This window comes from Nicotiana tabacum, chromosome 9 (assembly GCF_000715075.1).
Source record: "Nicotiana tabacum cultivar K326 chromosome 9, ASM71507v2, whole genome shotgun sequence".
NCBI classification, from domain to species: Eukaryota; Viridiplantae; Streptophyta; class Magnoliopsida; order Solanales; family Solanaceae; genus Nicotiana; species Nicotiana tabacum.
In genome coordinates this window covers 124,738,563-124,766,349 of record NC_134088.1, presented here as the reverse complement: position 1 = coordinate 124,766,349, position 27,787 = coordinate 124,738,563, and the positions used below count along the sequence as shown (strand labels likewise).

The 27,787-nt window shown below is 38.9% G+C and overlaps 1 pseudogene; it reads right to left on the bottom strand.

Annotated features, from left to right (window-relative positions):
- Positions 1 to 17: 17 nt before the first annotated feature.
- Positions 18 to 20,377, bottom strand: LOC107808803 (uncharacterized; annotated as a pseudogene).
- Positions 20,378 to 27,787: the final 7,410 nt, after the last annotated feature.

The window sequence follows — 27,787 nt, the reverse complement described above, 5'->3', positions numbered from 1 at the left end:
AAAAATAACACAAGCATTTAAACCCAATCCTCGAGCATAAACAGAGAGTTTTCCACGATGAATTTTATGAATGATACCCCATACTTCAAATTAACTATAATTGCACCAAAGTTCATCAAAAAAGGCATGCATGCTCACAGAACAAAAGGATGCATTGGTTTAGTTCTCAAATCAGTGATTTTGTCACGACCCGAAATTCTCACCTTCGGACCGTGATGACGCCTAATATTTTACTTGTTAGGCAAGCCAACATTAGAGTAATATTAACCAATTTTTAAATAATTTTTAAATTATTAATAATCAAAGAAACAAATGCGGAAGCAAAGTTTGAAATATAGTAAAATAACCCATAAAAATAACGGTGTCTAAATACCATCCCAGAACTGGTGTCACAAGTGCACGAGCTTCTAGAATAATTACAAATAAAGATCTAAATAAAATAAAACTGTCTGAAAATAAACACACAGCTAAAGTCAAATAAATGGGGACTTCAGAACTGCGGACGCCATGCAGTTACACCTCAAGTCTCCTCTGGTAGCTGAAATCCGAGCAAGTCTATGGTACGCTGCTAGGACCAACTCCAAAATCTGCACAAGAAGTGCAGAGTGTAGTATCAGTACAACCGATCCCATATACTGGTAAGTACTGAGCCTAACCTCGACGAAGTAGTGATGAGGCTAAGGCGGGTCACTTACATTACATGTACATAATATTAGTAACAACAACAATAATAGAAATAAATCAGGTAACTCATTTATAATGATTGAAGACAACTCACTAGTTATAACAAATTATCATTTCCATCAATTCTGTTGTAGCGTGCAACCCGCTCTCACAATATATTCACATTCAATTCTGTTGCAGCGTGCAACCCGCTCTCACAATATATTCACATTCGGTTCCGTTGCGGCGTGCGCTCCTCCAATATATTCATTTTAATCAAGTCTGTTACGGCGTGCAACCTGATCCACCAATATATATATGTATGTCGACTTTTAAATAAGTCTGTTGCGGCGTGCAACCCGATCCTCCAATATGGACTTTTAATAAGTTTGTTGCGGTGTGCAACCCGATCCTCCAATATGGACTTTTTAATAAGTCTGTTGCGGCGTGTAACCCGATCCTCCAATATATTCATTTCAATCAATTCTGTTGCGGCGTGCAACCCGCTCCTCCAGTATATTCATTTACCAATTCTTATAGAAGGAATTTCCCAAATAAATGCAACAATTATTATGAAATTATAAAACAACAAGCATACAATAATTATGATTTAATCATGAAATAGACAATGTCAAATAACAAATTATTATAGAAATCAGGGTGAAAATAGGCAGTTTAATATTTAATATGCTAAATGTCAAATAACAATTAAGACACATAATTCAAGTAGCATGTAACAATTAAATGCAGGAATTCAAGAATTTATATTTGGCAAAGAATAGGAGAGAAATAATTATTATAATAACTAATTCATGATTTAAAATAATTTATGATTTTTTTCAAGTAATTATGCAAACAATTAATTTGACGACGTATAGACACTCGTCACCTCGCCTATACATCGTTCACATGCATTTCACATAACAAATAATTTAAGGGTTCTATTCCCTCAAGTCAAGGTTAACCACGATACTTACCTTGCTTTGCAAATTCCAATCAATTACTCAACCACGGCTTTTCCTTTTAAATTTGTCTCCAAAAGCTTCAAATCTATTCACAAACAATTCAATATACTCAATACGAATCATAGGAATTAATTCCATATGAATTTACTAATTTTTCGGATAAAATACAAAATTTATTAAAATATTCAGCAATGGAACCCACGTCTCAAATCTCGAAAAAATTTACGAAATCCGAACACCCATTCCGAGACGAGTCCAACCATACAATAATTATCCAATTCCGATGTCAAATGGGCCTTCAAATCTTAAATTTTTGTTTTTAGAAGATTTTATAAAAATCTGATTTTTCTTCCATAAATTCACGGATTCATGATATAAATGAGTATGAAATCATGAAATATAATCAATATAAGATAATAAACACTTACCCCAATGTTTTTTCGTAAAAATTGCCCAAAAATCGCCTTACCCGAGCTCAAAAATGAAAAAGAGTTGAAAATGGGTCGAAGCCCCATTTCCACAACTTAAGTTCTGTTTTTGGGATTTTTACCCTTCGCGAACGCGGCCAATGCCTCGAGTTCGCGAAGCACAAATTTGTGCTGTCCAATTTTACTCTTAGCGAACGCGAGGGCTATCTCGCGAACGCGATGCTTGCCTGGCTTGGCCTTCGCGAACGCGAGATGCCCTTCGCGAACGCGAAGGCTAAGTTTTCCTGGCCAACCTCTTTCCCTTCGCGAACGCGAAGCTTTGAACCTCAAGCCTTCGCGAACGCGGTTACTATGTCGCGAACGCGAAGCAAAAAACATGCCAGCCCCAATATTCTCTTCGCGTTCGCGAGAGTACCTTCGCGAACGTGAAGAAAAACACACCAGAAGCCTGAAGTCTGCAGAAAATCAGATTTCCTAAGTCCGAAATCGTCCCGTAGCCTATCAGAAACTCACCCGAGTCCTCGGGGCTCCAAACCAAACTTGCACACAAGTCCTAAAACATCATACGAACTTGCTCGCATGATCAAATTGCCAAACTAACACCTAGAACTATGAATCAGACACCAAATCAAAGGAAATTTTCAAGAAAACTTTAAAACCTTTATTTTGACAACCGGACGTCCGAATCACGTCAAATCAACTCTGATTCTCACCAAATTCGGCAGACAAGTCATAAATATTATAGTTGATCTACCTTGGAATCCGGAACCAAAATACGGACCCGAGGTCAATAAATCCAACATCAGTAATTTCTTAAAAATCATTAAGCTTTCAAGCTTTTAATTTTTTATCAAAATTCCATATCTCGAGTTAGGGACCTCGGAATTCGATTCCGGGCATACGCCCAGATCCCAAATCACGATACGGACCTATCGGAATTGTCAAAATATTAATCCGGGCCCGTTTGCTCAAAATATTGACCAAAGTCAACTTAGTTGAGTTTTAAAGCTCTATTTCACATTTTAATCTATTTTTTACATGAAAACTTTCCGGAAAATTGAACGGACAATGCACGCAAGTCGAGGAATAATAAATGATGCTTTTTGAGGTCTTAGAATACAGAATTACTTATTAAATTTAAAGATGATATTTTGGGTCATCACATTCTCCTCCTCTAAAACAAACGTTCGTCCTCGAACGGAGTTAGAAAAAGTACCTGAGCTGGAGAAAAGGTGTGGATATTTACTCCGCATGTACGACTCGGACTCCCAGGTAGATACCTCTACCGGCTGACCTCTCCATTGCACCCGAACTGAAGGATAACTCTTAGACCTCAACTGTCGGACCTGCCGGGCTGGAATAGCCACCGGCTCCTCCCCGTAAGTCAAATCTTTGTCCAATTGGACTGAGCTGAAATCTAACACATGGGACGGATCACCATGATATTTCCGGAGCATAGACACATGGAACACCGGATGAACCGCTGATAAACTAGGTGGTAATGCAAGTCTGTAGGCTACTTCACCCACCCTTTCAAGAATTTTAAAGGGTCCGATATACCTATGGCTCAACTTTCCCTTCTTTCCGAACTCATTACACCTTTCATAGGTGAAACCCGGAGCAATGTTCTTTCTCCAACCATGAATGCAATATCACGAAATTTACGGTCGGCATAATTCTTTTGCCTTGAATGAGTTGTGCAAAGTCGATCCTGTATAATCTTGACCTTATCCAAGGCATCCTGTACCAAATCGGTACCCAACAACCGAGCCTCTCCCAGTTCAAACCAACCAACTGGCGATCGGCATCGCCTTCCGTATAATGCCTCATACGGAGTCATCTGAATGCTCGACTAGTAGCTAATATTATAAGCAAACTCCGCAAATGGCAAGAAATGATCCCAAGAACCTCCAAAGTCTATAACACAAGCACAGAGCATATCTTCCAATATCTGAATAGTGCGCTCTGATTGTCCGTCTGTCTATGGATGAAATATTGTACTCAACTCCACCCGCGTGCCTAACTCACGCTGTACAACCCTCCAGAAATGTAAGGTAAACTGCGTACCTCGATCTGAAATAATAGACACAGGCACACCATGAAGGTGGACAATCTCACAAATGTAAATTTCAGCTAACCTCTCTGTAGAATAGGTAACTGCCACTGGAATGAAATGTGGTGACTTGGTCAACCTGTCCACAATGACCCAAACAGCCTCAAATTTTCTCTGAGTCCGTGGGAGCCCAACAACAAAATCCATAGTGATACGCTCCCACTTCCACTCAGGAATTTTTAACTTCTGAAGCAAACCACCAGGTCTTTGATGCTCGTACTTAACTTGCTGACAATTCAGACACCGAGCTACATGTGCAGCTATATCTCTTTTCATTCTCCTCCACCAATAATGTTGCCGCAAATCTTGATTCATTTTGGCGGTACCTGGATGAATAGAATACCTCAAACTGTGTGCTTCTTCAAAAATTAATTCACGAAGCCCATCCACATTAGGCACACAAATACAACCCTGCATTCGTAGAACCCCATCTTCCCCCACAGCAACTTGTTTGGCATCACCGTGCCGCATCGTGTCCTTAAGGACAAGTAAATGAGGATCATTATACTGCCTCTCCCTGATGTGCTCATATAAAGAAGACTGAGTGACTGTGCAAGCTAGAACCCGACTGGGTTCTGAAACATCTAACCTCACGAACTGATTAGCCAAAGTCTGAAAATCTGTAGCTAATGGCCTCTCACCAACCGGAATATACGCAAGACTGCCCATACTCACAGCCTTTCTACTCAAAGCATCGGCTACCATATTGGCCTTTCCGGGGTGATATAAAATGGTGATATCATAGTCTTTCAACAACTCCAACTATCTTCTCTGCCTCAAATTAAGAATCTTTTTGTTTGAACAAATATTGAAGGCTACGATAATCAGTAAATACCTCACACGAGACACCGTAGAGGTAATGCCTCCAAATCTTTAGCGCATGAATAATGGCTGCCAATTCTAAGTCATGAACAGGATAATTATTCTCGTGAACTTTCAACAGCCGCGACGCATATGCAATTACCTTGCCATCTTGCATTAATACTGCACTAAGCCCAATGTGAGATGCGTCACAATATACCGTATACGATCCTGAACCTGTGGGTAATACCAACACTGGCGCCGTAGTCAAAGCGGTCTTGAGCTTCTGAAAGCTCAACTCACACTCGTCTGACCATCTGAATGGGATACCTTTCTGGGTCAATCTGGTCAATAGGCTTGCTATAGATGAAAACCCTTCCACGAACCGACGATAATAACCTGCTAAACCCAGGAAACTCCGGATCTCTGTAACTGAAGTAGGTCTTGGCCAATTCTGAACAGCCTCAATCTTCTTAGGATCCACCTTTATGCCTTCTGCCGATACAACATGCCCCAAAAAGGCAACTGAGTCTAACCAAAACTCACATTTTAAAAACTTGGCATATAACTGATTATTCTTCAAGGTGTGAAGCACACTTTGAAGATGCTGCTCATGTTCCTCTCAACTACTGGAGTAAATCAAGATATCATTAATGAATACAACCACAAAAGAATCCAAATAAGGCTTGAACACCCGATTCATCAAATTCATAAATGTTGCTGGGGCATTTGTCAACCCAAATGACATCACTAGGAATTCGTAATGCACATACCGGGTTCGAAAAGCTATTTTAGGGACATCAGATGCCCTAATCTTCAACTGATGGTACCTAGACCTCAAATCGATCTTTGAAAATACCTTGGCACCCTGAAGCTGATCAAATAAGTCATCAATTCTTGGCAGCGGATATTTATTTTTGATAGTGGCTTTGTTCAACTGCCAATAATTTATACACATCCGCATAGAGCAATCTTTCTTCTTTACAAATAATACTGGTGCACCCCAGGGCGAGATACTGGGTCTAATGAATCCCTGATCAAGCAAGTCTTGTAACTGCTCTTTCAATTCTTTCAACTCTGGCGGGGCCATACGGTATGGTGGAATAGAAATGGACTGAGTGACCGGAGCCAAATCAATACAGAAGTCAATATCTCTGTCGGGTGGCATCCCCGGCAAATCTGCAGGAAATACCTCGAAATTCACGAACAACTGGTACTGAGTCCATAGAAGGGACATCCGCACTAGGATCGCGAATATAAGCCAAATAGGCTAGACACCCTTTCTCTACCATACGTCGAGCTTTCATATAAGAAATAACCCTGCTGGCAGAATGACCAGGAGTTCCTTTCCACTCTAACCGAGGTAACCCCGGCATGGCTAGGGTCACTGTCTTGGCATGACAATCCAATATAGCAAGATAAGGTGACAACCAATCCATACCCAAGATGACATCAAAATCTACAATATCAAGAAGTAGAAGATCTGCACTAGTCTCAAGATTACAAATAGTAAACACACACAAACGATAGACATGATCTACTACAATAGAGTCTCCTACCGATGTAGATACACACATAGAAGCACTTAGAGAATCACAAGGCACAACCAAATATGAAGCAAAATAGGAGGACACATAGGAATAAGTAGATCCTGGATCAAATAGACTAAAGCATCTCTATGGAAAATTGGAATAATACCTGTGATCACAGCATCAGATGACTCGGCCTCGGGCCTAGCTGGAAAAGCATAAAATCGGGGTTGGGCCCCACCACTCTGAACTGCGTCCCCGGGACGGCCTCTAACTGGCTGGCCTCCACCTCTAACGGTCTGATCTCCACCTATAATGGCATGACCTCCACCTCTAATAGTCTGACCTCCACCTCTAACTGCCTGAACCCTACCTCTAGCTGGCTGAGCAGGCGGTAAAGCAACCAGTGCCGGTATGATGGCACGAGAATCTTGCCGAGATCTGTTACTCGCCAATCTAGGGCAATACCTCTTGATGTGACCAATGTTCCCACACTCATAACACCCATCCTGATGCCGTGGCTGCTGAAGCTGACCCAAATGGGCCAGATAACCTTTGTAGTAACTCTGGAGTGGTGATGCACTGATAGGAGCTGAATGTGCACTGAATGCTGGCTGCCCAGAGTAGGGCATAATAGGACCGTGACTCCCTGAAGCACCGGGAGATACATGAAGTGCTGAATGAAATGGTCTGGGAGGATGACCCCTACCAAAATTACCTCTACCTCCAGTCGAGGCACCACTGAAACCACCAAACTGACGAGGCCTCTTATTGGACCTCTGCCCTCTCTCCTGTGCAAGAACCATCTCGATCCTCCTTGTGACATTAGCAGCCGTCTGAAAAGAAATCTCACTTTCGGTCTCCTTGGCCATCTGAAGTCTGATAGGGTGAGTGAGTCCCTCAATAAACCTTCTCACTCTCTCTCCCTCCGTAGGTAGTAAGAGGAGAGCATGACGAGCCAAATCCACAAAACGGGACTCATACTGAGTAACAGTCATATTGCCTTGCTGTAGACGCTCAAATTGCTTGCGGAATTCCTCTCTCAGTATGATAGGGAGGAACTTTTCCAGAAATAGCTAAGAGAACTGCTCCCATGTAAGTGTAGGTGATCTGACTGGTTGGGTCAATGTGTAATCTCTCCACCACCTCTTAGCGGGACCCGTCATCTGAAATACAGCAAAATCAACCCCATTAGTCTCAACTATACCCAAGTTCCACGGCACCTCGTGACAACGTTCAAGATAAGCATGTGGGTCCTTAGAAGGTGTACCACTGAAGTGAATTAGAAAGAGCTTGGTAAACTTATCCAGTCTCAATAAGGCCTCAAAAGACATGGCGGGCCTATCACCGATCTATGCCGCAATAACTGGCTGAACTACCCCAACTGGCGGGGCTGCTGGAGCCTTATTCTGGGGAGCCATCTGCTCCGGAGCGGGAGTAGTGGGAATTTGTGCTCCTCCCCTAGCCTGTGAGACAGCTGGTGCCACTGGAAATGTACCATTCTGGGCCACGCCCTCCGTAAGACTTATTAAACAGACTAGAGCGTCCTGAAGTACTGGAGTGGCTATGAATCCTTCCGGGACCTGAACTTGTCCAACTGGTACATTCTGAACTGGAACCTCCTCCTGAAGGTCCACCTGAGGTTCTTCAACAGGTGCAGGTGCTCGAGCTCTGGACTGAGATCTACCTCGGCCTCTGCCTCGGCCTCTAGCACGATCTCGGCCTCGACCTCTACCCCTGTCCATAGTTGCCATCGGGGGTTCTGGTCTATGTCCATCGGTAGAGGTAGTACGTGTTCTCACCATCTGCGAGAGAATAAGAGTAGAATGGTTTAATCATCGATGATAGAATAAAATCGCATGACAGAATAAGAAAGAAGTGATATTGTTCCTAAACTTCATAGCCTCTGAGAGATAAGTACAGACGTCTCCGTACCGATCTTTCAGACTCTACTAAGCTTGCTCGTGACTCGTGAGACCTATGTAACCTAGTGCTCTGATACCAACTGTCACGACCCGAAATTCCCACCTTCGGACCGTGATGGCGCCTAACATTTCACTTCCTAGGCAAGCCAACGTTAGAATAATATTAACCAATTTTTAAAAAACATTTAAATTATTAATAATCAAAGAAACAAATGTGAAAGCAAAGTTTGAAATATAGTGAAATAACCCATAAAAATAACGGTGTCTAAATACCATCTAAGAATTGGTGTCACAAGTGCACCAGCTTCTAGAATAATTACAAAAAAAGGTTTGAATAAAATAAAGCAGTCTGGAAATAAACACACAGGTAAAGTAAAATAGACGGGGACTTCAAAACTGCGGACGCCATGCAGTTATACCTCAAGTCTCCTCTGGTAGCTGAAATCCGAGCAAGTCTATGATATGCCGCTAGGACCAACTCCAAAATCTGCACAAGAAGTGCAGAGTGTAATATCAGTACAACCGACCACATGTACTGGTAAGTGCTGAGCCTAACCTCGACGAAGTAGTGACGAGACTAAGGCGGGTCACTTACATTACCTGTACGCAATATTAGAAACAACAACAATAATAGAAATAAATCAGGTAACTCATTTATAATGATTGAAGCCAACTCAGCAGTTATAACCAATTATTATTTCCATCAATTCTGTTGCAGCGTGCAACCCGCTCTCACAATATATTCACATTCAATTCTGTTACAGGGTGCAACCCGCTCTCACAATATATTCACATTCGGTTCTATTGCGGCGTGCAACCCACTCCTCTAATATATTCATTTTAATCAAGTCTGTTGCGGCGTGCAACCCGATCCTCCAATATGGACTTTTAATAAGTCTGTTGCGGCGTACAACCGGATCTTTCAATATGGACTTTTTAATAAGTCTGTTGCGGCGTGCAACCCGATCCTCCAATATATTCATTTCAATCAATTCTGTTGCGGCGTGTAACCCGCTCCTCCAGTATATTCATTTACCAATTCTTATAGAAGAAATTTTCCAAATAAATGCAACAATTAATATGAAATTATAAGACAACAAGCATACAATAATTATGATTTAATCATGAAACAGACAATGTCAAATAACAAATTATTATAGAAATCAGGGCGAAAATAGGCAGTTTAATATTTAATATGCTAAATGTCAAATAACAATTAAGACACATAATTCAAGTAGCATGTAACAATTAAATGCAGAAATTCAAGAATTTATATTTGGCAAAAAATAGGAGAAACAATTATTATAATAATTAATTCATGATTTAAAATAGTTTATGATTCTTTTCAAGTAATTATGAAAATAATTAATTTGACGACGTATAGACACTCGTCACCTCGCCTATACGTCATTCACATACATTTCACATAATAAATAATTTAAGGGTTCTATTCCCTCAAGTTAAGGTTAACCACGACACCTACCTCGCTTTGCAAATTCCAATCAATTACACAATCACAACTTTTCCTTTTAAATTTGTCTCCGAAAGCTTCAAATCTATTCACAAACAATTCAATATACTCAATACGAATCATAGGAATTAATTCCATATGAATTTATTAATTTTTCGGATAAAATCTGAAATTCATTAAAATATTCAGCAGTGGGACCCACGTCTCAAATCTCAGCAAACTTATTAAATCCGAACACCCATTCTGAGACGAGTCCAACCATACAACAATTATCCAATTCCGATGTCAAATGGATCTTCAAATCTTAAATTTTCGTTTTTGGAAGATTTTATAAAAATATGATTTTTCTTTCATAAATTCACGGATTCATGATATAAATGAGTATGAAATCATGAAATATAATCAATATAGGATAAGGAATACTTACCCCAATATTTTCCCATGAAAATCGCCCAAAAATCGCCTTACCCGAGCTCAAAAATGGAAAAGAGTTGAAAATGGGTCGAAACCCCATTTTCAGAACTTAAGTTCTGTTTCTGGGATTTTTACCCTTCGCGAATGCGGTCAGTGCCTCGCGTTCGCGAAGCACCAATTTGTGTTGTCCAATTTTACTCTTCGCGAATGTGATGCTTGCCTGGCTTGGCCTTCGCGAACGCGAGATGCCCTTCGCGAACACGAAGGCTAATTTTTCCTGGCCAACCTCTTTCCCTTCGCGAACGCGAGGCTTCGATCGCGAACGCGAAGCTTTGAACCTCAAGCCTTCGCAAACACGGTTACTATGTTGCGCACGCGAAGCAAAAATTATGCCAGCCCTAATTTGCTCTTCGCGAATGCGAAGAAGAATACACGAGAAGCCTGAAGTCTGCAGAAAACCAGATTTCCTAAGTCCGAAATCGTCTCGTAGCCCATTCGAAACTCACCCGAGCCCTCGGGGCTCCAAACCAAACTTGCACATAAGTCCTAAAACATCATACGAACTTGCTCGCGTGATCAAATCGCCAAACTAACACCTAGAACTACGAATCGGACACCAAATCAAAGAAAATTTTCAAGAAAACTTTAAAACCTTTATTTTTACAACCGGACGTCCGAATCACGTCAAATCAACTTCGATTCTCATCAAATTCGGCAGACAAGTCATAAATATTATAGTGGACCTACCCCAGGCTCCGGAACCAAAATATAGACCCGAGGTCAATAAATCCAACATCAGTAATTTCTTAAAAATCATTAAGCTTTCAAGCTTTTAATTTTTCATCAAAATTTCATATCTCGAGCTAGGGACCTCGGAATTCGATTCCGGGCATATGCCCAGATCCCAAATCACGATACGGACATACCGAAATTGTCAAAACACTTATCTGGGTCCGTTTGCTCAAAATATTGACCAAAGTCAATTTAATTGAGTTTTAAAGCTCTATTTCACATTTTAATCCATTTTTTACATGAAAACTTTCGAAAAATTGTACGGACTACGCACGCAAGTCGAGGAATGATAAATGGTGCTTTTCGAGGTCTTAGAACACAGAATTACTTATTAAATTTAAAGATGATATTTTGGGTCATCACAGATTTATTCCGAGATTGAAAAAGAGCAATATACTTTATACTTCTTGGAGAAAAGAAATATTAAACAAACATCTTATATTAAATAGATGCGCATAAATTGTCACGACCCAATTTCACCTATAGGTCGTGATAGCGCCCCACACTATAGCTAGGTAAGCCAATTAGTAATTTAAACCCATATTAAATTCTTTTAAAATTAACCGAATAATTAAACTCTTCTTAATTGCAGGAATTTAGTAAATTAAAACAACCAAGAACAAAATTTAAATCCAAATATTCTACCAGTGTGTGTGCCAAGACCTGGTGTCACAAGTGTATGAGCATCTAGTAGATTATACAAACTCCAAATATTGTCTGAAATAAAATAGACAGAATACAAATACAAGAAGAGACACGGATAGCTGCAGAACGGCTCAGAAAGGCAGTTCACCACTATGCCTCTGGATAACGTGGGTGTGCGATGATAGATCCTCCATTAGTGTCTGCCTCAGATCCTGCACAAAAAGTGCAGCAAGTGTTGAATGAATACGTAAAGAACGTGTACCCAGTAAGTATCAAGCCTAATCTCGAAGAGGTAGAGACGAGATGACCGACTTTGACACTCACTATGGGTCAATAATAATAATTGAAATAAAACTAGAATATCTAAATCAACATGATTCACAGAGTTAACAATAATTTATTTAAACAGCAGAAATAATTAAATTCCTTCAAATGCAACAATTTTCAAACTATTAATTAAATTCACAAACTGCAATTGAAATGCCAAGGTATCGTATAATTATCATTATTAGGCACGATTTCTGCCGAGGTCGTACGGCCCGATCCAGCCGAGGGATGTGTGACACGATCCATAGATGCATCTATCCTACCGAGGCATTTGGCCCGCTCCACAAGAAAGGAGGGCATTTTTTTATGTACCTCCGGAAGGAGAGTATATTTATTATAAGATCAATTCGAGAGGATGAACAATTTCTTTAACAATTAATTAATTTAAACAAAAAATTAAGCATATGAGATTTTTACCTTTTAATAATTTCTCTAACAATTCACAATATATACCAAATAATTTAATTAAATAACAGATATAATTTACACAAGTAATTCATGCTTTGATTCCTAAACTACCCGGACTTTAGCATTAATAGTTGCTACGCACAGACTCTCGTTACCTCGTGCGTACGCAGCCCCCACAATTAGTAATAATTATTAATTTAATTACCTATGGGGTAATTTTCCCCTCACAAGATTAGACAAGAGACTTACCTTGTCTCAAAGTCTACTTTCCAATTACCACGTCGCGTTAAATTCTCAATTTGATGCCGAAAAATCTGAAACTATTAAAATGTTATACAAAATAATTAATATATGTTCAATAATTCGAATTTAGGCTATTAAATTAATTACCCAACCCAAAATGGTAAAATTTTTAAAATTCACCCCAGGCCCACGTACTCGGATTCCCAAAATTCTAGGATGAAAACGTTACCCATAATCTCAAGAACTCAAATATATAATTTCTATCCAATTCCATAAATATTTTCGTGGTTAAAATCTTATTTTTATAAAAATCTAGGTTTTTCATCTAAACCTTTGATTTCTAAGATTTACTAGTTATAATCTATCCATAATCTATGTATTTAACTAAAAATGTGTAGAATTAACTTACCTTCAAGTTGCTAGTTGAACTCCCCTCTCAAAAAGCTCCAAAATCGCCCAACAATGGAAGAAATGGGGTTAAAAATGGTGAAACCCGTTTTTTAGACATTCTGCCCGGTACAGTGGACCCCTTCTTCGCGAACGCGGTCAAGGCTTCGCGTTCGCGAAGGCCATTTTCCTCATCCTCAAAATTACCCTTCGCGAACGTGATGGCCTACGCTGACTGAGTATCGCGAACGCGAAGAGCAAAGTTCACTGGCCCTCCCTGACCCCATTTCCCTTACGCGAACGCGAGTGAGATTTGCGAACGCGAAGGCTTAGGCTCTCATGGCTCCGCGAACACGTGAGCCTGTCCGCGAACGCGAAGGGCAAATTGCCCACTGCCCCACATCCTTCTTCGTGAATGCGATTTCCCTCTCGCGAACACGAAGATGGAAACCAGAACTCGAAAATCTAGTTTCTCAGATTTAGCTCTGGGCGGTCCGAAACACACCTGAGCCCCTCGGGACCCTGTCCAAAGGCACCAACAAGTCTGTAAACATATTACAGACTTGCTCGAACTCTCAAAACACAAAATTCAACAACAAATCCAAGAATCACACCCCAAAACCAAATTGGATCAAACTTTGAACTTCAAGTTTCTAACTTCCTCCGAACGCGCCGAATCATATTTATACTACTCGGAATGACACCAAATTTTGCGTGCAAGTCTTAAATAATATAACGGATTCGGAACTAGATTCCGACCCCGATATCAAAAAGTCAACTCCCCGGTCAAACTTTCAAACTTAAATTCTTGTTTTAGCCATTTCAAGCCTAATTTAACTACAGACTTCCAAATAAAATTCTGAATAGGCTCCTAAGTCCAAAATCACCATACGTAGCTATTGGAACCGTCAAATTCCGATTCCGGCGATGTTTTCTCAAAATATTGACCGAAGTCAAACTTAACATTCTAAGGCCAACTTAAGGAACCAAGTGTTCCTATTTCAACCCGAACTACCATCCCGGCAAGTCATAAATTAATAAAAGCACATACATGAAGTTTTATTTAGGGGAACGGAGTTCTAAAGTTAAAATGACCGGTTGGGTCATTACATAAATAATCTTTTCAATTAGGAACTCAAAACAAACATTTATTGAATTTAATTTTTGATATATATTTAAAGAAAATAAAATATGAGTTATCTCCAAAAGAATTGTATTTGGGCAACTAAAACTGCCATAAAGCTAAGGGGAATGTGGCAAAGAGAGTTTGCTTTTGAAAGGACAAAATATTTTTGTAGCGCCCCGAGTCGCCACTAAAAGCCTTACTGTCGCCCCAAAAAGTTGGCCCGACTTGTCGCGCCTTTTAGCGGCGACCTACTATGCCGATTTTAAGTAGCATGGTTAAAGCTATTACTGGCGACTTTGTTCGTCACAAAAACATTTTATAATTTCATTGATTCCGCCTACTTAAAATTGAAATTAAGATACATAAAATTGAAACAAGAAAACAGAGAGAGTAATTAAAATACCTGACTTATAATAATCACAATAAATGAAATTACTTTATATATGCATTCATCTTGTCATTGACTCCGCCTACGTACCAAACTTTACATATTAAACCAAATACTATAAAAAAAAATGAAATCATAGGCGGATCCAGGATTCGAAGGTTGCGAGTGCCACCATATTATGCATACAGTATACATGTCAGTAGCTACAAAGACAGATTAGGAATAATGGGTCGATTCGGTTAGTTTTTGGTTAATTTGAATAGGTCTTTCATTCACAAAGCAAATAAATTCGATTTTAGTTCAAATTTTTAACGCTTAATTTAAACATATTCTAAATAAAAATGCAAAAAAAAACATTTCATGAAAAAGAGCCTCCAATATAAATATTTGCTTAAAGGGTACCTTAACTACACTATGTTTGACTAGATTAATTTACTTGTATTGTTCTTTGTTTATTTTTCCATTTTAATTGTTGAGTTATATGACAATTATTTTCAAAGAAAAACCTTCAACATTCAACCTATGATATTCAACTCAAAACGACTATCAATCAATCCATTTAATTTTTTTTTAAAACCCAATAGAAGATAATGCTCAAATTATATTCTAATATATAAATTAATTTTGTTTCATTAAAAATAAAGAAATTATATTCTAATTAAAATCAATTAAAATTACTATAGAAAATAATTGTTTATAAAGTAAGGTATAATGATAGAAACAAAATGAGGACTGAAAGTTAAAAAAATAAAGAAGAGAGACTTAACAAGTAATAAAAGGAGGAAAATAACCGAAAAAGAAGGAAAAGATATGCGGCCCTAGGGTTCAACTAAAAATCAAAGGAGCTGCTCCAATAGGGAATTGAACTTGCATTCTTAAGGCCAATAAAAGCCTTCAAAGGAAGGCTAAACCAATGACACCCACTTTCACTTTGTGACTTTTGGGTGCCATTCTATCCATTTATACGTTTTTTCACAGAGATATTATGTACATGGTAGAAATTTTAGCGAAGCGAGCGGGTATCGTGGTACCCCTAACTTGCAACGTAGATCCGTCCCTGACTAGAACCCCTACTTCATATATTTTGAGGCTAAATGTGATCCATAATTTAAAGTTTACGGGTTCCTATAAAGACCTACGGTATAATTAAACAAGGACCAGCAGGTTCAATTCCATACTGTTGGCCATGAGCATTCTTATAATATGCTGTAACCAGAGGCGGCTCGACATAATATGGGGTCTAAGGTGAAAATAAAAAGTTGGCTTTAAATTTTTTTAATACTTTTTACTCTTATAAAACTGATTATAACTTCTTTAGATTTCGATAAAACTATTATAAAGGGTAAGTTCCAATTCTAATATACAGCTAACATCAGCAACTCCTAAAGGGTAATGCTCAACATATACCGGAACTTATATTAGAATTGGTAATGGTCACATTGAGAAGATTGAATATGAATGCCATCGGTATTTGGAGAATATCCTGGAGACTGAATAAATACATGATCGACCTTGAAATCATTGCAACCCCTAACAAGTATATGAGTTTGTGAACTATTGACAAAGTTGATGTTGCTTATGGAACTTTTATTGCATGAAATTAACTTCATGGCCTGTGGAATATAATTTACATATTAGTGAAATTAATCAATTCTCTTAGGGGTCGTTTGGTTGGGATCGGAAACAAGTTATCTCAGGAGTAATTATTTCGGGATTAATTATCTGGGACTGTTATCCCACCCTCTCATAGGGATAAAAATAACACTACAATCTCGGGATAACTAATTCTAGGATTAGTTATATTGCGATTTTATCCAACCAAACGTGGGATAAACTCGTATCAAATTAATTCCGGAATTAATTATCCATTATCCCTCGTACCAAACGAGCCTTTAGAGTTAATTAAGAATTTAAAATTAGAGGGTGTCAAGAGAAAACTTACAGTAGGAGCTAATTTTGTGCATCCTTGCTGAAAAACAAAAGGAGTGTAAAATTGTGAATACATAACTAATAACATTAGTCATGAGGGAAGATTAGTATTATGTCTTACTTGAATTAATTTTCATACATATATACTTTTGATTTTCTAAACACGACAAATTATTTGAAATATAATTTACTTTTCACTAAAGTAAAAGATAAAAAAAGAGTCGAGAAAATACCATACCAAATTAGGAGGAGTAATAGGAATTAAGAAAATATTAATGACTTAATACTACTCCATTCGTTTCACTTTATATGACATAATTCGAAATGTGAGAGTTAAATAGACTAATTTTCAGTATGAATTCGAGCATAAAGTTTTAAAGTTTTTCTTTTAAATAAAATTTACATATTTAGAAATTATATAAAAAATATAATAAGACACAATAGTTAGTAATTCAATATATTTAAAAAGCATTTAAGAAAAATGACGTTGTCAAGGGGGTAGCTACCGAATATAACCCTTCTACAAAATGACGGTTGTAACCTGCCAATCCCAGAAAGTTGTGAATCTCTGTGGGGGTCGTCGGCTTATGCCAACTCTTAACTGCTTCTATTTTCTGCGGGTCTACTCTAATGTCTTCACTCGAGAACACCTACCCCAAGAATATAACAGTATCGAGCCAAAATTCACATTTGGAGAATTTGGCATAAAGTTGGCCCTCCTTAAGTATTTGAGGAACTGTTCTCAAATGATTCTCATGCTCTTTCTGGCTATGGGAATATACCAGTATATCATCGATAAATAGTATGACAAAGGTATGTAAGAAAGGCATGAAGACTCTGTTCATTAAGTCCATAAAAGCTGCTGGTGCATTGGTCAACCTAAAGGATATCAATAAAAATTCATAGTGACCATACCGAGTCGTCAAAGCTATTTTCGGGATGTCTGCTTCTATGATATTTAACTGATGGTATCCCGATCTTAGGTCTATATTTTGAGAAATACCTAGCACCATGTAACTGATCAAATAGGTCATTTATCCTGTGTAGTGGATATTCTTAATCTTGCCACTGAGGACACCCTCCTTGAGCTTAAGCAAGCTATCGTCATCGAATTGTTTGACTTTAACTTCTCTACTAAAGTAGACTTAGCACCCATACTTGCTATCAACCTTCCATCATATTTCTCATCGAGACGAACCTCGTGGCTAGCTATTTAATGGGCTTCCTTAACTATTGGATGTTCGACCATAGGCAACCCGGTCAAACTCCCCATGGATCTTCTACTCAGAGCATCAACAACCATATTCGCTTTGCCAGGATGGTAAAAGATATTACAATAATAATCTTTAAGCAACTCCAACCACCTGCGTTGTCTCAGATTCAACTCTTCATGCTTGAATATATACTGCAAACTTTTGTGATCTATATAAATGTCACATTGCTCTCCATAAAGGTAGTGACGCCATTTGTTTAGAGCAAAAATAACGGTTGCTAGCTCTAGATTCTGGGTAGTATAATTTCTCTCATGATTCTTTAATTTCCTAGAATCATAAGCAATTACCTTGTCATTCTGCATAAGAACACATCCTAACCCTACTCTAGAAATATCACAATAGATCACCAATTTACCTATAGGGGAGTCAGGATTGGATTTGTAGTCAACCTGTTCTTGAGTTCTTGAAAACTTTTGTCACAAGCTTCAGACCATTGAAACTTCACATTTTTCTGAGTTAACGTTGTCAAGGGGGTAGCTACCGAATAGAACCCTTCTACAAAATGACGGTAGTAACCTGCCAATCCCAGAAAGTTGTGAATCTCTGTGGGAGTCGTCGACCTATGCCAACTCTTAACTGCTTCTATTTTCTGCGGGTTTACTCTAATGCCTTCTCTCGAGACCACGTGCCCCAAGAATATAACTGTATCGAGCCAAAATTTATATTTGGAGAATTACGCATAAAGCTGGCGCTCCTTAAGTATTTGAAGAATTGTTCTCAAATGATTCTCATGCTCTGTCCGGCTATGTGAATATACCAGTATATCATCGATAAAATACTATGACAAAGGTATCTAATAAAGTCTTAAAGACTCTGTTCATTAAGTCCATAAAAGCCGCTGGTGCATTGGTCAACCCATAGGACACTTCAAAAATATCATAATGACCATACCAAGTCTTGAAAGCTATTTTCGGGATGTCTGCTTCTATGATATAACTGATGTTTTCCCGATCTTAGGTCAATTTTTGAAAAATACCTAGCACCCTGTAACTGATCAAATAGGTCATCTATCGTGGGTATTGGATATTTATTTTTGATAGTAACGTTATTCAGCTAGTGGTAATCTATGCACATCCGTAGGGAATTATCCTTTTTATTCACGAACAACACTGGAGCACCCCAGTGGGAAACACTAGGTTGAATAATACCTTTATATAAAAGGTCATATAATTGCTTCTTGAGTTCATTTTGCTCAGCTGGAACCATTTTGTAAGGAGGAATCAAGATTGGCTGAGTTCCTGATAATATGCCTATGCCAAACTCAATCTCCCTATCTGGTGGTATCCCTAGGAGATCATCTGCAAACACTTCTGGAAACTCTTTCACAATATGTATTGATTCAAGCATTGGGGAGTCGGCCTTCATATCCCGCACATGTGCTAGATACGCCAAACACCCATTATTCACTAGCTCTCTAGCCTTAAGGTAAGAAATAAACTTACCCACAGGCGTACCCACTTCACCTCTAATTATAACTGGATTTTCCCCAATAAATGAGAATTTAACGGTCTTCGCGTGGCAATTAACTATAGCATGACAAGAAGATAACCAGTCCATGCCAGCTATGATGTCAAAGTCAACAATATCTAACAAGTTCAAATTGGCTAATGTTTCTCGGCCCTGAACGATGATGATGCAATTTCTAAATATATACTCAACTTTAACATATTCTCCTATAGGTGTGGAAACCTTAAACGGGACCCCTAATGGTTCTGGTGCTTTTCCAATCTCGACACAAAAATAAGGAGACAGATAAGAGAAAGTTGAACCAGGATCAACTAATACATAAGCAAGCGACCACAAACTGAGATAATACATGTAATAACTTTGTTAGACGCCTCCGCATTCTGCCTGTCTGGAACTGCATAGAATCTGGCTGGTCTGCCTCTTCCCTGAGCTCCACCTCTATTGGCACCACGCCTAGTCTGAGCATTAGGTGCCCGAACTGGAGGAGCTTCTACTAATAAATTACCTGTGGATGCTGCCTGAGTTGCTGAAGCCTTCCCTGGAGCATGCCTGAGTCGTGGACAATCTTTCATAAGGTGACCTAGGTCATAGCAGTGATAACATCCTCTCTAACCCAAAAGGCATTGCCCAAGATATTTTTTATTGCACGTGGAACAAATAGGATCGGAGAACCGAGTCTGACTTTGATTTATTGAACTGTTCCCCAAATAAGCCTCACCTTTACTCTGCTGGCTTTGTCTGAATGGAGCTGGATAAGGAGACGAGTGAACTACTGACCGACTCTAAACTGAATGATTCGTGTTCTTTCCCCCAACTAAAAGTCCACTATAACTACCTGTGGTTCTAGCCTTCTTGCCATTTTCTCTAGCTTCCCTAGCAATTTTATCAAAAGCCTCCTTACGCGTAGCGATATTGACAACCTGAAGATAAGTCTTGTCATCCTGATGTGAAGTCATATCTTTTGCCATATATGGATTCAAGCCTTCAATGAACCTTCTCACTTTTTCTCTCTCTGTCGGTCTCAAATTAGGTGCATACTCTGCTAAATTTGTAAATTCCATCTCATATTCGGTCACTGACATGATACCCTATTTAAGATGTTTGAACTGACGTCAGAGTTCATCCATCCGACTGCTAGGCAAAAACTTGGCCTAAAAGCTTCTTTGAACTGTGGCCAAGTAAGTGGCGGTAATGTAGAATCTTTGGCCTTCTTGTAACCTCTCCACCATTGCCCTGCTGCACCCTTCAATCGAAACCCAATTAATTTTGTGGCTTGTATTTCGAGGCCAGTTAAAGAAATAAACAATTCCTTTATCTTTTCCAAAAATAACATTGACTCATTCGGCTTGTCTGTACCAGTATAAATAAGAGGTTTTAATCTCAGAAAGGCATGTGGATCAATTTTTCCTGTTAGTAACTGTACTGGCTGGGCAATATTTGTAAGGACAACTGGTGGTGGTACCCCGGGTGGGGCCTGAAAATCATCTTCTATTTCCTTTTCATATGAATCATGAGGAACTTGATGAAGAGCATGAACAAGTGCATGACCACCAGCCGGAGGGGCTAGGGATTCTACAAAATCCAAAATTCTATTAATTCGATCATCCTGATGTTGTGGTTGATTCTCCCTGAGTAGGCTAGGAGGGGGTGTGACTTCCACCTGATCGTTATCAACCTACTGAGGTAGAGCATGTGCCTGTCCAACGGCCCTACCACTAGCCGGATTACCTCTGGCATTTTCACCTCTACCCCTAGCATTCTGACCTCGACCTCGAAATAGGGTCTGTACTATGGCAGGATACTATTCTACCACTAATCTATTGGTATATTTTGGTTTATGACTTTCTTTTAATTTATTTGTACTCTTTAATTACATTTTCGCGCGAAAATAACTGACCGATTTCGGTCGGTTTTATTAAAAATATAAAATTACCGACCGATTTAAGGTTTAGGGTTTAGGGTCGGTTTTTAAAAATGACTGACTGAAATAACTGACCGATTTCGGTCGGTTTTTTGAATATAAATTTTAATTTATTTTATATGAAAAATTGACCTATTTCGGTCGGTTTCTTAAAAAATAAATTTCGCGGGATGCTAAAATAGTTTTTCGCATTTTTGCGTCGGTTTCGTAAAAGGAAATTAAAAAATAAACTATTTAAAAAAACCGACCAACTTCGGTCGGTTTTTCGGTCGGTTGGCCGCGGTCGGTTTTGGACGAATTTCTAGTAGTGTTATATATAGAAAATTTAAATAGGCTGATTGATTTTCTTATTCCATCGCCTCTTTCAACGATAATCTACGTCAATATATATATATATATATATATATATATATATATATATATATATATATATATATATATATATATATAGTGGACGGCGTATTACGTACCAAAGTATACCAACTGCATGCATCTTGTCAAATTATATATTCCCTTATGTTTCAAATACCAAAAGAAGTTAAGTATAATAAACAGTGTTTTATTTACATAAAGTCAATAAAAAGGTTGCTTAATTAGATTCTAAACCGTACTCATTTTGTGTTTCTATTTATGACTTAGGTGTTTCTGGAGGTGGCTTCATTGCCAAGGTATAAGCTTTGAAAATACAGCAGGACCTGAAAATGGCCAAGCAGTTTCTCTTCCCTCTGAATCAGATTTATCAGTATATTATCGTTGCAGTTTCAAAGGGTACCAAGACACCTTATATGTACACAAACAACGACAATTTTATCGCGATTGTGACATATATGGAACAGTAGATTTCATATTTGGAGACGCAACTGCGGTGTTCCAAAATTGCAACATTTACATAAGAAAACCAAAGACTAGTCAGTCAAACACTATCACAACACAAGGAAAAACATGTCCTTGTGAAAATACTGAAATTATAACACATAATTCGCGTATAACAGCAGCATCAGACCTAAGACATGTGCAAGATTTGTTTAAGAGTTATCTTGGTAGGCCGTGAAAGAATTACTCAACAACAGTATTTATGAAAAGTAATATTGATGGCCTAATTGATACGACTGGTTGGTTACCGTGGAGTGGAAATACTTTTCTACAAGCTTTGTACTATGGTGAGTACAATAACACTGAGCTGTTGTGGTAGGGTAAATTCGCCTGGTACCACGTGATAACGAACGTTACTGAAGCTGAAAAATTCTCTGTAGGGAACTTCTTGGCCGGAGACTCATGGCTTCCGGCCACTGGAGTTCCCTACACATCTAGCATCTGAATATATATATATATATATATATATATATATATATATATATGAAGTAGGAGTTCTACTTAAAATTAGAAATAGCCAGTGCAATTACCAACAGGAAAAATTGATCCACATGCCTTTCTGAGATTAAAACCTCTTATTTATACTGGTACAGACAAGCCGAATGAGCCAATGTTATTTTTGGAAAAGATAAAGGAATTATTTATTTCTTTAACTGGCCTCGAAAGACAAGCCACAGAATTAATTGGGTTTCGGTTGAAGGGTGCAGCAGGGCAATGGTGGAGAGGTTACAAGAAGGCCAAAGATTCTACATTACCGCCACTTACTTGGCTACAGTTCAAAAAAGCTTTTAGGGCCAAGTTTTTGCCTAGCAGTCGGATGGATGAACTCCGACGTCAGTTCGAATATCTTAAATAGGGTATCATATCAGTGACCGAATATGAGATGGAATTTACAAATTTGGCAGAGTATGCACCTAATTTGAGACCGACAGAGAGAGAAAAAGTGAGAAGGTTCATTGAAGGCTTGAATCCATATATGGCAAAAGATATAACTTCACATCAGGATGACTAGACTTATCTTCAGGTTGTCAATATCGCTACGCATAAGGAGGCTTTTGATAAAATTGCCAGGGAAGCTAGAGAAAATGGAAAGAAGGCTAGAACCACAGGTAGTTATAGTGGACTTTCAGTTGGGAAAAAGAACACGAATCATTCAGTTTTCGGTCAGTAGCTCACTCGTCTCCTTATCCAGCTCCATTCAGACAAAGCCAATAGAGTAAAGATGAGGCTTATCTGGGGCACAGTTCAACAAATCAAAGTCAGACTCGGTTCTCCGATCATATTTGTTCCACGTGAAATAAAAAATATCTTGGGCAATGCCTTTTGGGTTAGAGAGGATGTTACCTAGGTCACCTTATGAAAGATTGTCCATGACTCAGGCATGCTCCAGGGAAGGCTTCAGCAACTCAGGCAGCATCCACAGGTAATTCATTAGTAGAACCTCCTCCAGTTCCGGCACCTAATGCTCAAACTGGGCATGGTGCCAATAGAGGTGGAGCTCAGGGAAGAGGCAGACCAGCCATATTCTATGCAGTTCCAGACAGGCAGAATGCGGAGGCGTCTAACAAAGTTATTACAGGTATTTTCTCAGTTTGTGGTCGCTTGCTTATGTATTAGTTGATCCTGGTTCAACTTTCTCTTATCTGTCTCCTTATTTTTGTGTCGAGATTGGAAAAGCACCAGAACCATTAGGGGTCCCGTTTAAGGTTTCCACACCTATAGGAGAATATGTTAAAGTTGAGTATATATTTAGAAATTGCATCATCATCGTTCAGGGCCGAGAAACATTAGCTGATTTGAACTTGTTAGATATGGTTGACTTTGACATCATAGCTGGCATGGACTGGTTATCTTTTTGTCATGCTATAGTTAATTGCCACACGAAAAAAGTTAAATTCTCATTTATTGGGAAAAATCCAGTTATAATTAGAGGTGAAGTGGGTACGCTTGTGGGTAAGTTTATTTCTTACCTTAAGGCTAGAAAGCTAGTGAATAATGGGTGTTTGGCGTATCTAGCACATGTGCGGGATATAAAAGTCGACTCCCCAATGCTTGAATCAATACATATTGTGAAAGAGTTTCTAGAAGTGTTTCCAGATGATCTCCTAGGGATACCACCAGATAGGGAGATTGAGTTTGGCATAGGCACATTACAAGGAACTCAGCCAATCTCGATTCCTCCTTACAAAATGGTTCCAACTGAGCTAAATGAACTCAAGAAGCAATTACATGACCTTTTATATAAGGGTTTTATTCAACCTAGTATTTCCCACTGGGGTGCTCCAGTGCTGTTCGTGAAGAAAAAGGATAATTCCCTACGGATGTGCATTGATTACCGCTAGCTGAATAAAGTTACTATCAAAAATAAATATCCAATACCCAGGATAGATGACCTATTTGATCAGTTATAGGGTGCTAGGTATTTCACAAAAATTGACCTAAGATCGGGATAACATTAGTTATATCATAGAAGCAGACATCCCGAAAATAGCTTTCAGGACTCGGTATGGTCATTATGAATTTTTAGTGATGTCCTATGGGTTGACCAATGCACCAGTGGCTTTTATGGACTTAATAAACAGAGTCTTTAAGCCTTTCTTAGATACCTTTGTCATAGTATTTATCGATGATATACTGGTATATTCACATAGCCGGATAGAACATGAGAATTATTTGAGAACAGTTCTTCAAATACTTAAGGAGCACCAACTTTATGCCAAATTCTCCAAATGTGAATTTTGGCTCGATACAGTTATATTTTGGGGCACGTGGTCTCGAGAGAAGGCATTAGAGTAGACCCGCAGAAAATAGAAGCAGTTAAGAGTTGGCCTAGGTCGACGACCCCCACATAGATTCACAACTTTCTGGGATTGGCAGGTTACTACCGTCGTTTTGTAGAAGGGTTCTCTTCGGTAGCTACCCCCTTGACAACGTTAACTCAGAAAAATGTGAAGTTTCAATGGTCTGAAGCTTGTGAGAAAAGTTTTCAAGAACTCAAGAAGAGGTTGACTACAGCTCCAATCCTGACTCCCCTATAGGTAAATTGGTGATCTATTGTGATGTTTCTAGAGTAGGGTTAGGATGTGTTCTTATGCAGAATGACAAGGTAATTGTTTATGCTTCTAGGCAATTAAAGAATCATGAGAGGAATTATCCTACCCAGAATCTACAGCTAGCAACAGCTATTTTTACTCTAAAAAAATGGCGTCACTACCTTTATGGAGAGCAATGTGACATTTATACAGATCACAAAAGTTTGTAGTATATATTCAATCAGAAAGAGTTGAATCTGAGACAACGCAGGTGGTTGAAGTTGCTTAAAGATTATTATTGTAATATCCTTTACCATCATGGCAAAGCTAATGTGGTTGTTGATGCTCTGAGTAGAAGATCCATGGGGAGTTTGACCAGGTTGCCTATTGTCGAACGCCCAATAGTTAAGGAAGCCCATTAAATAGCTAGCCAAGGGGTTCGTCTCGATGAGAAATATGATGGAAGGTTGATAGCAAGTATGGGTGCTAAGTCTACTTTAGTAGAGAAGTTAAAGTCAAACAATTCGATGACGATAGCTTGCTTAAGCTCAAGGAGGGTGTCCTCAGTGGCAAGATTAAGAATATCCACTACACAGGATAAATGACCTATTTGATCAGTTACATGGTGCTAGGTATTTCTCAAAAATAGACCTAAGATCGGGATACCATCAGTTAAATATCATAGAAGCAGACATCCCGAAAATAACTTTCAGGACTCGGTATGGTCACTATGAATTTTTATTAATGTCCTTTAGGTTGACCAATGCACCAGCGGCTTTTATGGACTTAATGAACAGAGTCTTCAAGCCTTTCTTAGATACTTTTGTCATATTATTTATCGATGATATACTGGTATATTCCCAGAGCCGGAAATAGCATGAGAATCATTTGAGAACAGTTATTCAAATACTTAAGGAGCGCCATCTTTATGCCAAATTCTCCAAATATGAATTTTGGCTCGATACTGTTATATTTTTGGGGCACGTGGTCTCGAGAGAAGGCATTAGAGTAGACCCGCAGAAAATAGAAGCAGTTAAGAGTTGGCCTAGGCAGACGACCCCCGCAGAGATTCACAATTTTCTGGGATTGGTAGGTTACTACCGTCGTTTTGTAGAAGGGTTCTACTCGGTAGCTGCCTCCTTGAAAACGTTAACTCGGAAAAATGTGAAGTTTCAATGTTCTGAAGCTTGTGAGAAAAGTTTTCAAGAACTCAAGAACAGGTTGACTACAACCCTAATCCTGACTCCCCTATAGGTAAATTGGTGATCTATTGTGATGTTTCTAGAGTAGGGTTAGGATGTATTCTTATGCAGAATGACAAGGTAATTGCTTATGCTGCTAGAAAATTAAAGAATTATGGGAGAAATTATCCTACCCACGATCTAGAGCTAGCAACAGTTATTTTTTGGGCTAAAAATATGGCGTCACTACCTTTATGGAGAGCAATATGACATTTATACAGATCACAAAAGTTTGCAGTATATTTTCAAGCAAAAAGAGTTGAATCTGAGACAACGCAGGTGGTTGGAGTTGCTTAAAGATTATGATTGTAATATCCTTTACCATCCCGGCAAAGCGAATATGGTTGTTGATGCTTTGAGTAGAAGATCCATGGGGAGTTTGACTAGGTTGCCTATGGTCGAACGTCCAATAGTTAAGGAAGCCCAACAAATAGCTAGCCAAGGGTTTCGTCTCGATGAGAAGTATAATGGAAGGTTGATAGCAAGTATGGGGTGCTAAGTCTACTTTAGTAGAGAAGTTAAAGTCAAACAATTCGATGACGCTAGCTTGTTTAAGCTCAAGGAGGGTGTCCTCAGTAGCAAGATTAAGAATTTTGCACTTGATGAGAATGGTGTAATGAAACTTGATGGCCGCCTATGCGTGCCTAATGTAGATGATCCTTGAAGGAAAATTATGGTAGAAGCTCACAGCTCCAGATATTCAATACATCCAGGTTCTACTAAAATGTATCATGATTTGAAGGATATTTATTGCTAGAATAATATGAAGCGAGATAATGCAGATTACGTATCACGATTCCTTAACTGTCAGCAAGTAAAAATTGAACACCAGAGGCCAGGCGGCTTAGCTCAAATCATTGAAATACCAGAATGGAAATGGGAACGAATAAATATGGATTTTGTAGTTGGCTTGCCGCGAACTTTTAAGAAACATGACTCCATTTGTGTCATAGTAGACCGACTCACTAAGTCAACTCACTTTTTCCAATCAAAAGCACCTACACGGCACCCCAGTATGCAGCACTATAAATAAAAGATATTGTTAGGTTGCATGGTTCTCCCATGTCCATTATTTCTGACAGAGGTGCTCAATTTACTGCTCAGTTCTGGCAGAGTTTTCAGGAAGGTTTTGGTACCCGAGTTAATATAAGTACGGCCTTTCACCCCCAAATAGACAGGCAATCTTAGAGGACAATCCAGACCCTAGAAGATATGTTACGAGCATGTGTCCTAGATTTTAAAGGAAATTAGGATGATCCTCTTCCTTTGATTGAGTTCGCATATAATAATAGTTATCAGGAAAGTATCCAGATGGCCCCATTCGAGGCCCTATATGGGAGGAGGTGTCGTTCGCCTATAGGGTGGTTTGAGATAGGTGAAACGAAGCTTATTGGGCCAAATATAGTATAATATGCCTTGGAAAAG